Source organism: Nannospalax galili, unplaced genomic scaffold (assembly GCF_000622305.1).
Source record: "Nannospalax galili isolate Female #2095 unplaced genomic scaffold, S.galili_v1.0 scaffold158, whole genome shotgun sequence".
Taxonomy (NCBI): domain Eukaryota; kingdom Metazoa; phylum Chordata; class Mammalia; order Rodentia; family Spalacidae; genus Nannospalax; species Nannospalax galili.
Genome location: NW_008345290.1, coordinates 10,013,693 through 10,026,051, shown reverse-complemented (window position 1 = coordinate 10,026,051; position 12,359 = coordinate 10,013,693). Strand labels below are relative to the sequence as shown.

The 12,359-nt window shown below is 41.7% G+C and overlaps 1 long non-coding RNA gene across 1 annotated transcript in view; it reads left to right on the top strand.

The window, feature by feature from the left end:
• The first annotated feature begins 3,923 nt into the window (after positions 1–3,923).
• Positions 3,924–12,359, top strand: part of LOC115071771 — a 34,561-nt gene continuing 26,125 nt past the window's right edge. The window contains exon 1 of the long non-coding RNA XR_003850848.1: positions 3,924–3,988. This is a non-coding gene — a long non-coding RNA (uncharacterized LOC115071771). The remainder of the gene's footprint in view (positions 3,989–12,359) is intronic.

Genomic DNA, 12,359 nt, shown 5'->3' with positions numbered 1-12,359 from the left:
CTACGGGTATTGCATGTACATAGTGCACTTACATGTATGTAAAACACTTAGTATACATTTAATTAATTAATTAATTAAAATAGCACAAACCCTTTAGGTCAAAAGGCACATCAAACTCTTTAATTATAAAGCTTTTTGTGAGCATGGTGGCTCAGACTTACAATCCCAGCACTTGGGAGGCTGAGTTAAGAAGATCCAGAATCCAAGGCCAAGGGTAAAGTGCAAGACTATGTCTCCAAAAGTACACCTTCTAGAGAGGAGGGTGTTATGGAGCATTGGTATACTGAAGCTCTAGACCCATGTGACAACATTTGGAGGTGGAGCTTCTAGGAAGTAGGTCAACATAGAGGAAGTTGCAAGGGCAGAGTTCTTGGTGGGATTAGTGTCTTTGTAAGAAGAAGAAGGAACAGCAGCTCCTTCAACATATCAGGACAGACAGGTGAGTATCTAGACGCCAGGAATTGGGAATGAATCAACAGTTGCCCTGATCTTGGACTTCTCAGCGTCTAGGACTGCGAGAACTTAATACCTGTTGTTGAAGTCACTCGGTCTATGACACTTCCTAATAGCAGTTCAAGCAGACGAAGACAGGAGCTCCCTCTGAAGACAAGGCTTTTATTATTTAAGGAAAACTTCATTTCATAAAATGGCAAAGAGCTAGGCTGTGGAGCAATAAGAGGGCAGGTGAGTGGCCTATCTGCACCTGTTCCCAGGACACAACTGGGAACAACACTGTTGCAGTGGTTTGCAGATGTTTCTAAAGAACTCAGATGTCACAAAAAGTGGCAGCAGTTCCACAGTCATAATTCATATCCATCTATTCTGCCCTCTATGAGGAGTCCAGTGATGGATGTCCTAGATCCTGCCCTGTCATGATCCACTCCTGGAGGTCTGAGTGTATTGGTTCTGTGACATGAGAGAACCTGATATGTTGAGTATCTGTCACAAAGAAAAAAATAACCACACAGAGAAAAAAAAACTTGTAAAGATTTCCATTGACAGTTTTTAGAGACATATGCACTTACTGCTCATTAGCCAGATACCTCAGAGATATACTGCTTAAAATGCTGTAACTCTCTTTCCTGAGCAACATACAGGTAACAGCATGTATTCATGAGGAAAAGGCAAAGGCTGGTGGGTAGTTCTGAAAGCTCAGAAAAAAATCGAGTTAAAAAAATAGAGCTCCACATCGACTAGAGTAGGGCTGACAAGTATGCCACATGCACCCATTACCGAGCTATTGGCAGACAGCAATAATCAACCCACTAGGTAATCACTGCTGACAAAGTGCTGCTGTTCCAGCTCAGGGTTTAGAGGGTCATTACCCATCCTTCAGATGTGACTCTCCTACGGATACTTGGCCGTCCTTCTTACCTAGATCTCCTCCTACTCAGTTAGAGACACCATACTAAATGTTTTTTAGTTGTATCCTGTTCTTTCCCCTGCCCCCTTGCCTCAGGCTCCAGATCTTCTTTCCTAAAACATCCTTTGTATCCTTCACGCTTCATGATTCTCCATGGTAAACTTGCACAGGCAGTTCTGGCTACGTCAGAAATGACATTCAAGGTCAGGTGTGGTGGCCCACACCTTCAGTCCCAATACTTGGGAGGCAGAGGCAGGTGGATCTCTGTGAGTTCAAGGCCAGCCTGGTGTAAATAGTGAGTTCCAGGCCAGCTATGGCTACAGGAAGACCCTGTCTCAAAAAGGCCAAAAAAAGAAAACAACAGCAACAAAAAAAGAAAGCAAGCAGAAATGACATTCAGTATATTTGCAATGGGTTTGGTTTGGGTATTGGTCAACCAAAATGGTTCTCTGTCCATAAGCAGATACAAAGACAGTCCTGCTCAGGCATGGTGTGCATGGCATCTAGCCAAAAGGGAGACATTTTTAGGTAGCATTTGAAAGATATGCTGACTTGTATAGTTGAGAAAAGCAGAACCATCTGGAAACTCCAAAGGAGTGTTGAAATAGTGTGCCTGCTCCATCAGATTCATGACCTTCATGCTGGCACAGCCTGGCATACTCCTTGACCTTATTTGCCTTTGCAAAGGCATCAGGATGGGCAGGCAGTGGTCATTAGGATCCTTGGTTATCATCACTTCAGTTCTGGAGCCCTCCACAGCTGAGGAGTCTTCTCTCTGGCCCATTTTATATTAAAACATCCCTGAAAAGGAATGACTATTTGTAGGCTTGTGCAATTCCCTCTCAGCATGTAGGTCAAAAAGCACTCTCACTTCTGCCAGTTGGAAAGAAAAAGAATAAAGAGAAAACCTCATCTCAGCACTGTTTTCCAGTGTGTGCTCTGTGGATCTTTTGCCTGCACTGGTATCTGTTTCATTTGTTATAACATTGATTGCAGAACACTATATGGAAATCTGTATGAAGAGGACCTGAAGTTTACTTTTTTTTTTGCTTGTTTACTTTGATTAAAGTTTGCAAATATGAAGCCTAGGCATTTTTTTTTCACTATTCTGTCCAAAGACATGGTCTTCTCTTGAACTGATTTCTGTTTGGTTTGGTTTGGTTTGATTTTTGAGACAGGGTCACCCTGTAGCCCTGGCTTGCCTGGAATTTGTTCTTTAGACCAGGCTGGCCTCAATCTCACAGAGATCTGCCTGCCTCTGCCTCCCAAGTGCTGGGATTATGGGTGTGTGCCACTGGCTCTTGAAATTTCTTAACAGTAGTCTTGAAAATTCAGGTCATTGGCGTTCCTTGGTCATCTTCACAGTAGAACTTCAGAAAAAAGCAGATATGATAGAGAAATACACACTGGCCCACACATCACTGTATACAAGACTAGCTGCGGGTTATTGACATATGGCTCATTTGTTATGTCATTCAATCCAGTCAACACTGATGATTCCTGGAGATGGCAAGAGAATCAAAGATAGATGACACAAAAGAGCTTGGGGCCTTTGTGTGTCTCACAGCTTGATCTCTGGCATCCCTTCAGACTCTACAAGCTCACCAGGTGGCCCTGGGGTCATGGACTGGCCAGTCCCAACTAACCCAGGACTGTATTAGTGCAAGTCCCATACTTTGAGGTCTTCCAGGGTTTTCTTTGCTGCTATCAGTAGCCAGTCCCTACTGGGCATGGTGATACATGCCTATAATCCCAGCACTCAGGAGGCTGAGACAAGAGGATCACAAATTCAAAGCTAGCCTGGGCTACATAGAAAGCCCTTATCTCAAAAAACAAAGGGGTAGTAAAATGCTAGTCCCCAAATGGCTTTCTGTTGACCAATCTATGAACTAGACCATAAATTTTGGGCTCACTTCAAATCCAAACCTGGCTGGTTAACCACTCAAATCCTGATCAAATGACTTGTATTCTCTGAGCTCCTGACTTCTCTTATTTTAAGTGAGCATAATATTTCCAGTCCCACAGAATTCTTAAGAAGGACTTACTACAGGAGTGTATATGTAAGTCCCAAATAGTACACAGTATATATGCTCTTAGCCAAGGCTTCTGTCTTTCTACCTCCAAGAAGCTGGGTAAATTTCCAAAGCTTTGTATTATCTTTACTAACCAAAGTCAGTTAATCATTGACTGACAAAACCAGGTTGCAGAAGACCTAGAAACAACAGGGCTGTCCTTCAGTGCACTGCGTCCAAGCAGAATTTAGAATTTTATAGATGAACACATTGTACAGATGTTTAAAAAAACTTAACACCAGAAAATAATAGAAAGAAAGACAGCTGACAGCAACATGCACAACACGTTTATCCTGATTTTCCTCATTGGCTTCAGAATAGAACAGATTGAACTTGGGCCTTTGGGAAGCCACTGCTCCTGAAATAACACCAGCTCTGTCTGGCCACAGAACACATGAGTCAGCATCTCACTCTAAACGCCTTCCTGGGTATCCCACAAGAGAGGTGCTGCAAACCTCTGGTGAGCAGAGGTCAGACAGCTTGGGAACCTGCACTGGTGGCAGTCACGAGTTTCAACAGCCTCTGCCAAATTCCTCAAGACATGTAGAGCCAGGTACAGTTTCCATTTCATATTAGATAAAGCTAAGACTTGGCACTATGTTGGTGTAATGGTGACAACAGGATAGAAAGTATATTTAAAGCTGGGTCCAATGTTCAAGGACTTGGCAGTCTTCCTGGCCCCCATCCATTCCCTAGGCAAGATAAACAGAACAAGTGGGGTAGCTGTGTATTTGCCAGCATCAATCCAAACAGCAAATATACTTATTTTTTTGTTCCCTAAAATATGTCATCTCTAAATCAATTATTTAAAGAAAGGTTCATATGTGAGTAATTTTTTTTAAGACAGGGTCTCCCTGTAGCCCCAGTGGGCCTGGAACTCACTATGTAGACCAGAATGGCCTTAAACTCACAGGGATCAGCCTGCCTTTGCCTCCCAAGTGCTGGGACTAAAGACATGTGTCACCATGTCCAGCTAAATGTGAGTAATTTTTAAAGCTATAAACACGAAGGTAGAGAATATAACCAGTTTTAAAAGCTAATAAAATCATAAGTAGAACAAGATCTGAAGATATTGTACTTGTGTTAATTAATTACCCAACAGCTCCATCTTATTTCCTTTGCGTGTAAGGGATTTGGACATTACTGATGTCAAAAAAGTTAATTAAGCAGTTATACTATCTCCCAAGGAATAAAGCCAGCAAAGGGAATAAACCTTCTGTACAGGAAGAAACAGGTCTGGAGAGGCAAAAAGACATGCCCAGCTGATGTTGGGTATAGTTTGAAATTTGATTTGTGGCAGTGTTAGAAGGTGGGGCCTTTAGGAGATGATTGGAATGTGAGGTCTCTGCCTTCATGAATGGATGAATCCATTCAAGAATTCTTAAGGATCATCTCAGAAGTGACCTTGTTGTAAGTGAACGCTCTCTGACTGGCTTGCTCTGATTTTCCTTGTGATGCCCTTCCCCCTGTTAGAATGCAGCACGAGGCCCTCACCACATACTGGCAGATGTTGGCACCATGCTCTTAGACTCCCCAGCTTACAGAACTGTGAGTGAAATAGACTATTATTCAGAGTAAAGAACCAAGTTCTTTTTGTTTGTATTTTGTTTTAGCAATAGAAAACGGGCTATATAACACTGGGAAAAAACTGAATTTTGGCCCTTGTTCTACCAAAGATAGAACAAAAAAGTCTCACATGGTGAGATGGGAGTGAATCTCAATTTTCCTGTCTCAGTCTAACATTTGTACTATTGTGCTTCAGATTCTAAGGACTGCTGTCACCAAGGTTCAAAGTAAAATGCTTTAAATTTATGTAAAGAAAGATTTCATAGTGGAGCAAAGCCCTACTGCTGGCAAATAGTTGTAGGTTAAGTTAGTAATTTGGGAATGTCAATGTTTTTCTGCTCCTGGCATTTGTCCTTCAAGAGTTACATAAAACTAAAATTGAGCCACCATGTATGTAACCCAGCTATTCCACTCATAGGCATGTACCCAAAGGACTCTAAGTGAACATACCACAGAAACACACACACACATATCCATGCTTATTGCTGTATTGTTCATAATAGCAAAGAAACAAACAACTTGGATATCCATCAACAGATTAATGGATAAAGCAAATATGGTACATATACACAATTGGAGTTTTTTCGGTCATAAAGAGATTGTGGCATTTGTTTTGGAAAAAATAGATGGATCTGGAGATCATTATGTTAAGTGAAATACACCAGATTTCTCTTACAATATGGACCTAGGTTTTCGTGTGTGTGTGTGTAAGTCATTGTATTAGTTACTTTTCTGTTGCTGTGATAAAACGTTGTGACTAAGGAAACTTATATGAAGAAGAGTTTATTTGAGAGTATGGTTCCAGGTTTCAGAAGGATTAGAGCCCATCATGGTGGGGAGGCATGGTGGCAGGAGGTGACCAGAGCAGGAGCAGAAGCTAAGTGCTCACATCTTCAAGCAGGCCCAGGAAGCAGAACTTAAGAACTCTCAAAGCCTAGCTGGCCATGGTGGCACATGCCTTTAATCCCAGCACTCAGCAGGCAGAGGCAGGCACAGCTCTGTGAGTTCAAGGCCAGCCTGGTCTACATAGTGAGTTCCAGGACAGCTGGGGCTACAGAGAGACCCTGTCTCAAAAAGACCAAAAAAAAAAAAAGAACTCTCAAAGCCTACCCCTAGTAACTCACTTCTTCCAGCAAGTCCACACCTCCTAAAACCTCCCAAAATAGCGCCACCAATTGGGGACAAAATGTCCAAATACTTGGGGGATAGTCTCATTCAAACCACCACAGTCATGAAACTAGAAAAAGGACCATCCATGAAAGGGGAGGAAGTGATCTTAAAGTGTGGGGAAGGGAAGAGAGGATAATAGTATACGTGTAATGTGAAGGCAGGAGGGGGAACTATTTGGAGGCAGGAAAGGGACCAGCAGCAGTGGGTAAAAGGGATAAGAGATAGAAATGAGGGACAGGAATGAATGTAAACAGGGCCTGATGACGTGTGTATGAAAATGCTATAATGCAGTCCGTTGCTTTGTGCACCAGCCTTAAAAATAAAAAATAAAGGTCATGTGAACTGTGTGAGAGAGAAGACTTACCTGTTAAAAACAGCTTGAGAAAAAAACTGTAATCCCAGCACTTGAGAGGCTGAGGTAGAAGGACTGTCTTGAGTGCAAGGCCAACCTGGCCTACAGAAGAGGTTCCAGGTCAACCTGAGCTACATAGGAGATCTTATCTCAGAAAGAAAAATATGACATAAATGTCCCTCTCCCACCAGCAGGAGGGCTGCAGTGCCTAGTCCTTGTCTCCTGTTTAGGTTAAGATGGTGTTTTATCTTCAACAGTGATTCCCAAACCCCTATTGTTTGTTGGGCAAATCGTGTTTGCCAGATACACTGTGACAATGTGCCCTCACAGAATTTGTGATCTACTAAGGAGATGGATATCAGACAATTACAAATGTTTGTATTTTCTGGTAAGATATATGAAAGGCAGCAGGTAGGAGAGGGCTCAGTCAGGGGAAGGACTTAGGGTGAAGAGAAGATCTACTGGGCAGTGGCAGCCACACTGGCTGCCAGCCAAGACCAAAGCCTTTTTGAGTTGGTGAGTTCCAAGAATTGCTCTTGAAGCAGAAGAAAAGCACAGGAAAGGGGAAGTGGTAGGAAATAGGAGGGTTGGTATGTCCGAAAAAGTAACTTTACAGTTTAAGAGTGTTACCTGGAAAGCTGGGTGTGGTGATAACAAGCCTCCCACTGGGGCAAGAAAGCCATGACTTCATAGGAAGTTCCTATCTCAATTTTCTTTTTAATTGCCTTGAGTTTGGCAGCTGTAGCCCCTGGATAATTGGGCACAATAACATGTGAGAGAAGGCAGAGGTAAGTAAGGTATGGAAGGGGATCTAGGGTAGGAACTCCATGTCATCCAGGGTACCAAGGCTTTTAGTAGAGACTGGTACAACAGGGCTGGGAAGACTGCTAGGCTATCAGACCATACCCCACAATGAGTGTGAGTCACTTCCTGGACTGTGGTGCTTAACTAAGGCTGAAGTCATCCAGTCCAAGTTGCTCATACCAGTTAGAGTCTATGCCCCAGTTCAAGAAACTGATGGTGGTAAACTCCCATGCTGGGTTCCTGACTCTCATGTTTCATACCATCTTATCAATCAGTGATTGTGACCTTCTCCAGATAGGCAGAATCAATTCCCAAGGGCAACTGGGTATTATATAGTCAGACAACAGTTGTTGAGATAAATGATTTTTCTGTATATGTGTTTCCTTTAATCGCTACTCAAGTTCACACAGACTGAAGATTGAGTCAGACAACAATCCCACGCACATTTGAACTTGTGATTCATCAACATTCTCCAAAGAAATTGCTATTCTTTTTTTAAAAAATTATTTATTTTTATTTATATATGAATGTTATGTCTGCATGTAAGTGCACCCATGTCATGTAGTGCCCTAGGAGACCAGAAGAGGAGTCATCCCCTGGAACTTGAGCTATGGGTGGTAGCTAACTGCCATGTGGGTGCTAGGATTTGAACCTGGGTCTTTTGCAAGAGCAGCTAGTGCTCTTAACTGCTGAGTCATCTCTCCAACCCAGAAATTGCTATTTTTTCCAGTTTAAAACAGTATTTTAGATTTAAGAAAATGAAATATACAAAATACATTGTTATGCCTACTCAAAGAAATCAAGTAGAATTGGAAATAGATTTATTTATTTATTTATTTGTTTTGGCACTGTTGGGAATAGGGAATAGAATGCTTGCTAACAAGCGCTCTACCACTTAGCTATATCCCCAGGCCCTGGTTCCTTTTAAAATTAAACTATAGGTATTGAAATCCTCAATACATTAATTGAAGGGATAAGAGAAAAATTGGAGCCACCTAAAAAGGAAATAATAGATTATTTCACTTTCAGGATGATTATGTGGAAGAAAAGCCCAAAATCAGTACTTCTATTGTCAAAATTAAAAAGAGAGATTATAGATAACCATTGGATGACAGCAATTAGCAAAATTTTGATTCAAAATGTATCATTTTTAGAGGCATGAAGAACAACCAGAAGGAGAAGGCACACAAGACATTTCCCTGAGAATACATTACCATGCTGTGTGAGTACATGTGCATGCACAAACCTGACACATGGCACAGTGCAGTTTCCGTGGCAACAGGGGAGGGGACTCCCCATGAAGCAATCTTTTTAAGTCAGACACACTTATAAAGATCCATGTACTGAAAGCTGTAAGGGAGATGTTTTGAACTCAAAAGAAAAATTATTCTAATCTTCCCTGAGATGAGCTCAAGCAATTATCCCTGTGTTCTCAGCCAGGCGTCGTGGTACAGCCTAACCTTCCACAAACTCCATCACTGTTACAATGGGCCATGTTCCTAGGAGCTTTGCAAACCTTTGGAGACAGTGATATCCTCATTATCATTGCTCCCCCAAACAAGCATGGGCTCTTTCTTTATTAAAAAGTACAATTAATCTGAGTGTATAGAAGCAATGATGGAAGGGATACAAAAAATCTACATGGAGTTTAAAAAGATGTGAGTGGGGGAGTGACTGGGGAGAAGGCTCAGATGGTAAAGTGCTTGCAGTACAAGCATGACAATTTGAGTTCAGTTTCTAGCACGTGCAAGGTATACATGTCTGTAATCCCTAATTTGGGGCCCTAAGGTTGGGCTTAGGGCAATGATGCTATGTGAACAAAGTGTGCCCGAAGCATCTGAGGTAGCTGGCAGGTCCAGCGCAGGAGCATGGTTAGAGAATGCAGGGATAATTTTTTTTTTCTTTTTGGTCTTTTTGAGACAGGGTTTCCCTGAAGTGGAGATGGGAGGATTCCTGGAACTGGCTAGCCAGCCAGTCTAGCTAAGTTGGTGAACTTCAAATTCACTGAGACACTGTCTCAATAAATAAGGATGAGAAGCAATTGAAGATGACCCCTGACATCAACCTTTGGCTTACACATGCACAAGCAGTCCCTCCCACCACATACATGTACATACATGCATACATATACAACACAACACATAGAGAATGAGGGGGAGAGAGTAATAGAGTATAGGAGCTCAAAGTATATTATATAGTTGTGTAAAAATGGCCTATGCAACTCTATATGAGTTTAAAAAGGGAGAAATTTGACCATTCTTGTGCCAGTGGGTCCTTGGTTTATATTATCTGACTTCTTTTTAAATGGCTAAAAGATAAAGAAGTGTAGGTTTTAGGCCTCCATTTTTATTCTTGGACCTGGGATCCCAAGCCTTTTGCTTTCTGCTGATCTCACATTGGGGTACACACATAGTTCAACATCATAATAATAAATGCCTCTTTTGCCTTAAGTCAGGAGGTTGATTCTGAGGTTCGGCTTACCCTGGGATGATACAATATAATTTCTAGCAGTGGATCATTATTGATTTTATTATTTCTAATAATTCTTCAAAAATAGTATCACTCATGAGAACTGATTTTTGTGTCACTTGTTTGTTTGGACAGGATCTTGCTATGTCGACTAGACTGACCAGAATAAACTATGCAGTTCAGGCTGACCTTGAACTCTTAGAAATTTTCAGTGTCTCACTTGTCACCACACCTGACCTTAATTCTTGCCAATAACTATCATTTTAAATAATGCTTTTCCCTTTTTTTCCTTTTAGTGGTTAGAACATCCTGATTAATTCACATGCCTCTACTGTCCATGCACATTTTGAAAGGACCAAGCTTAGATATCTGTGTGAGTTAGTTTTCTCATAGGAAGCTTTCATCATTTGCTTTCTTTTTTATTGTTATTTTTATTTTGTGTGTATGCATGTATTGCCTGAATGTGTGTATGTGCACCCATGTTGCATAGTGCCCATGGAAGTCAGAAGAGGGTGTCAGATTCCTCTGGAACTGGAGTTATGAATGGTTGTTAGCTTCCATGTGGGTGCTGGAAATCGAACCCCAGTCTTCTGCAAGAGCAGCCAGTGCTTTTAACTGCTGAGCCATTTCTCTGAACCCACATTTGCTTTCTTAACCAGATAATCAATGCTGACTGCACAATTTGTAACCAGGCAAGCAAGAGGATATAGATCGAAGTAGGCCTCATGACATGCAACATAATCCAGTATTAGAGCCAGGCATGATAGTGCACATCTGTAATTCCAACATGTCACAGGCTGAGGCACACTGAGAAAGTTCAAAGTCAGCCTGGGCTGCGTAGTAAGACACTGTGCCCAAAAAATAAATAAAAAGGACATAATCCAGTACCAGAGTCCACTTTGAAGAGTCAGGTCCCTAAGAAGAGTGTGCCCTTGCTGTAAGACCTTTAGGCTATACCTGAACAGATAGCAAGGTCACCATTCAACCCTGAGCACTAATAATCGTGTTGCCTTGGTAAAAAAAAACAATGTCAGGCTGGCTAATTAAAGGACTGTGCACACAAAGGTGAATGAGATAAGCTGCAGAGTGTTGGCACAGGGGAGGCAGTCAATAAATATAGCTGATGCTTATTTCTGGCCCACACACATCCATGATAAGAAATCAAATAAGGAGCCAATCAATCTGAACAACAAAATACCTCCTGTGCTATGTGCAGAGGATCAGGACCACCAAATCAAGGACCACTGCTGTCTTCATGCTGGACAACCCATCTTCCTTTCATGAGAAAGGAATGCAAATCCAATTTACCAGGCCATCTTGGTTTCTTGAATCAGCATTCAGAGACGCAACTTATATTTGACAGGGCTCTCTAAAAGAACAGAAACAGCAGAATGAATATATATTAAAAGAGGATTCATTGGATTGGCTTACATGATATGGTTGGGTAGTTCAACAATGGTTGTTTCACACTGGAGAGGCTGAGAACTTGGTGATTACTCAGTCCCTGAGGCTGAATATTTCAGTAGTCACAATATGGTGCTGAAGGCCTAGAGTATTTCTAGAGAGCTACTGGTCTTCAGTCCACATTGGGAGCCCAAAGTTAGGTTCTAATATTGGTGAAGGAATGCAGCAGTGGCAGTGACAGAGTAGATGAACTTACCAGCGAGAGTGAAGGCAAGCAGTCAAAACCAAGACGGAAAAGCCTTTCTTCTGCCACTTCCTTTATCTGGACTGCCACTGTGTGGTCCATTTTTAGGGTGGGTCTTCCCACTTCAAATAATCTAACCAGGAAATCCCTCACAGGAGTGCCCAGCCACACTCCTGTTGATTTCAGATCCAGTCAGGTTGACAACCAAGATTCACCATCACAGTCTATGAGAAAAGAGCCAATCTCCTTGGGAGTCTCATGATCACCATGCCATAGCTGTCGGGATCAATAATAGCATGAGCATTCTGTTGCTTCCTTTTCTCCTTTTATTTGTATTTCCCAGTGGGTTAAAATGGAGGTCAGCAATTGTTCCTACAATACTGTTACCCTGTCTATTCTATTGGCTTAACTTGTCATGCCATCCTAAGGGTCAAGTCACAGTGATATGATTTTGCTGGTGAGAGTTGCCTATTTGCATGAATCTACTGAATATAATGAATTAAAGAATTAAAAACAAGAAATAACAAATGCTGGAGAGGGTGTGGGAAAAGAGGAACTCTTATCCACTGTTGGTTGGATTGTAAACTAGTACAGTCACTATGGAAATCAGTGTGGAGGTTTCTCAATAAGCCAAAAATAGAAATTCCATAAAATCCAACTATTCCACTCTTGAGCATTTACTCAAAGGACTCTACATCCTATTACAGAGATGCTTGCCCATTCGAGTTTATTGCTATTCTTTTCTTTTTTTTTAACTTAAAAAAATATATTGAGAATTTCACACATGCATATAAGGTGTTTTGATCAAATCCACGCCTACTCCCTCCCCTTCAACTCCTCCCGTACCTCCCCATTACTTTTTTTCTGATAACTTCATGTACTCCTTCTTCTTTTTTAATGGGGCTTTTTGCTAGT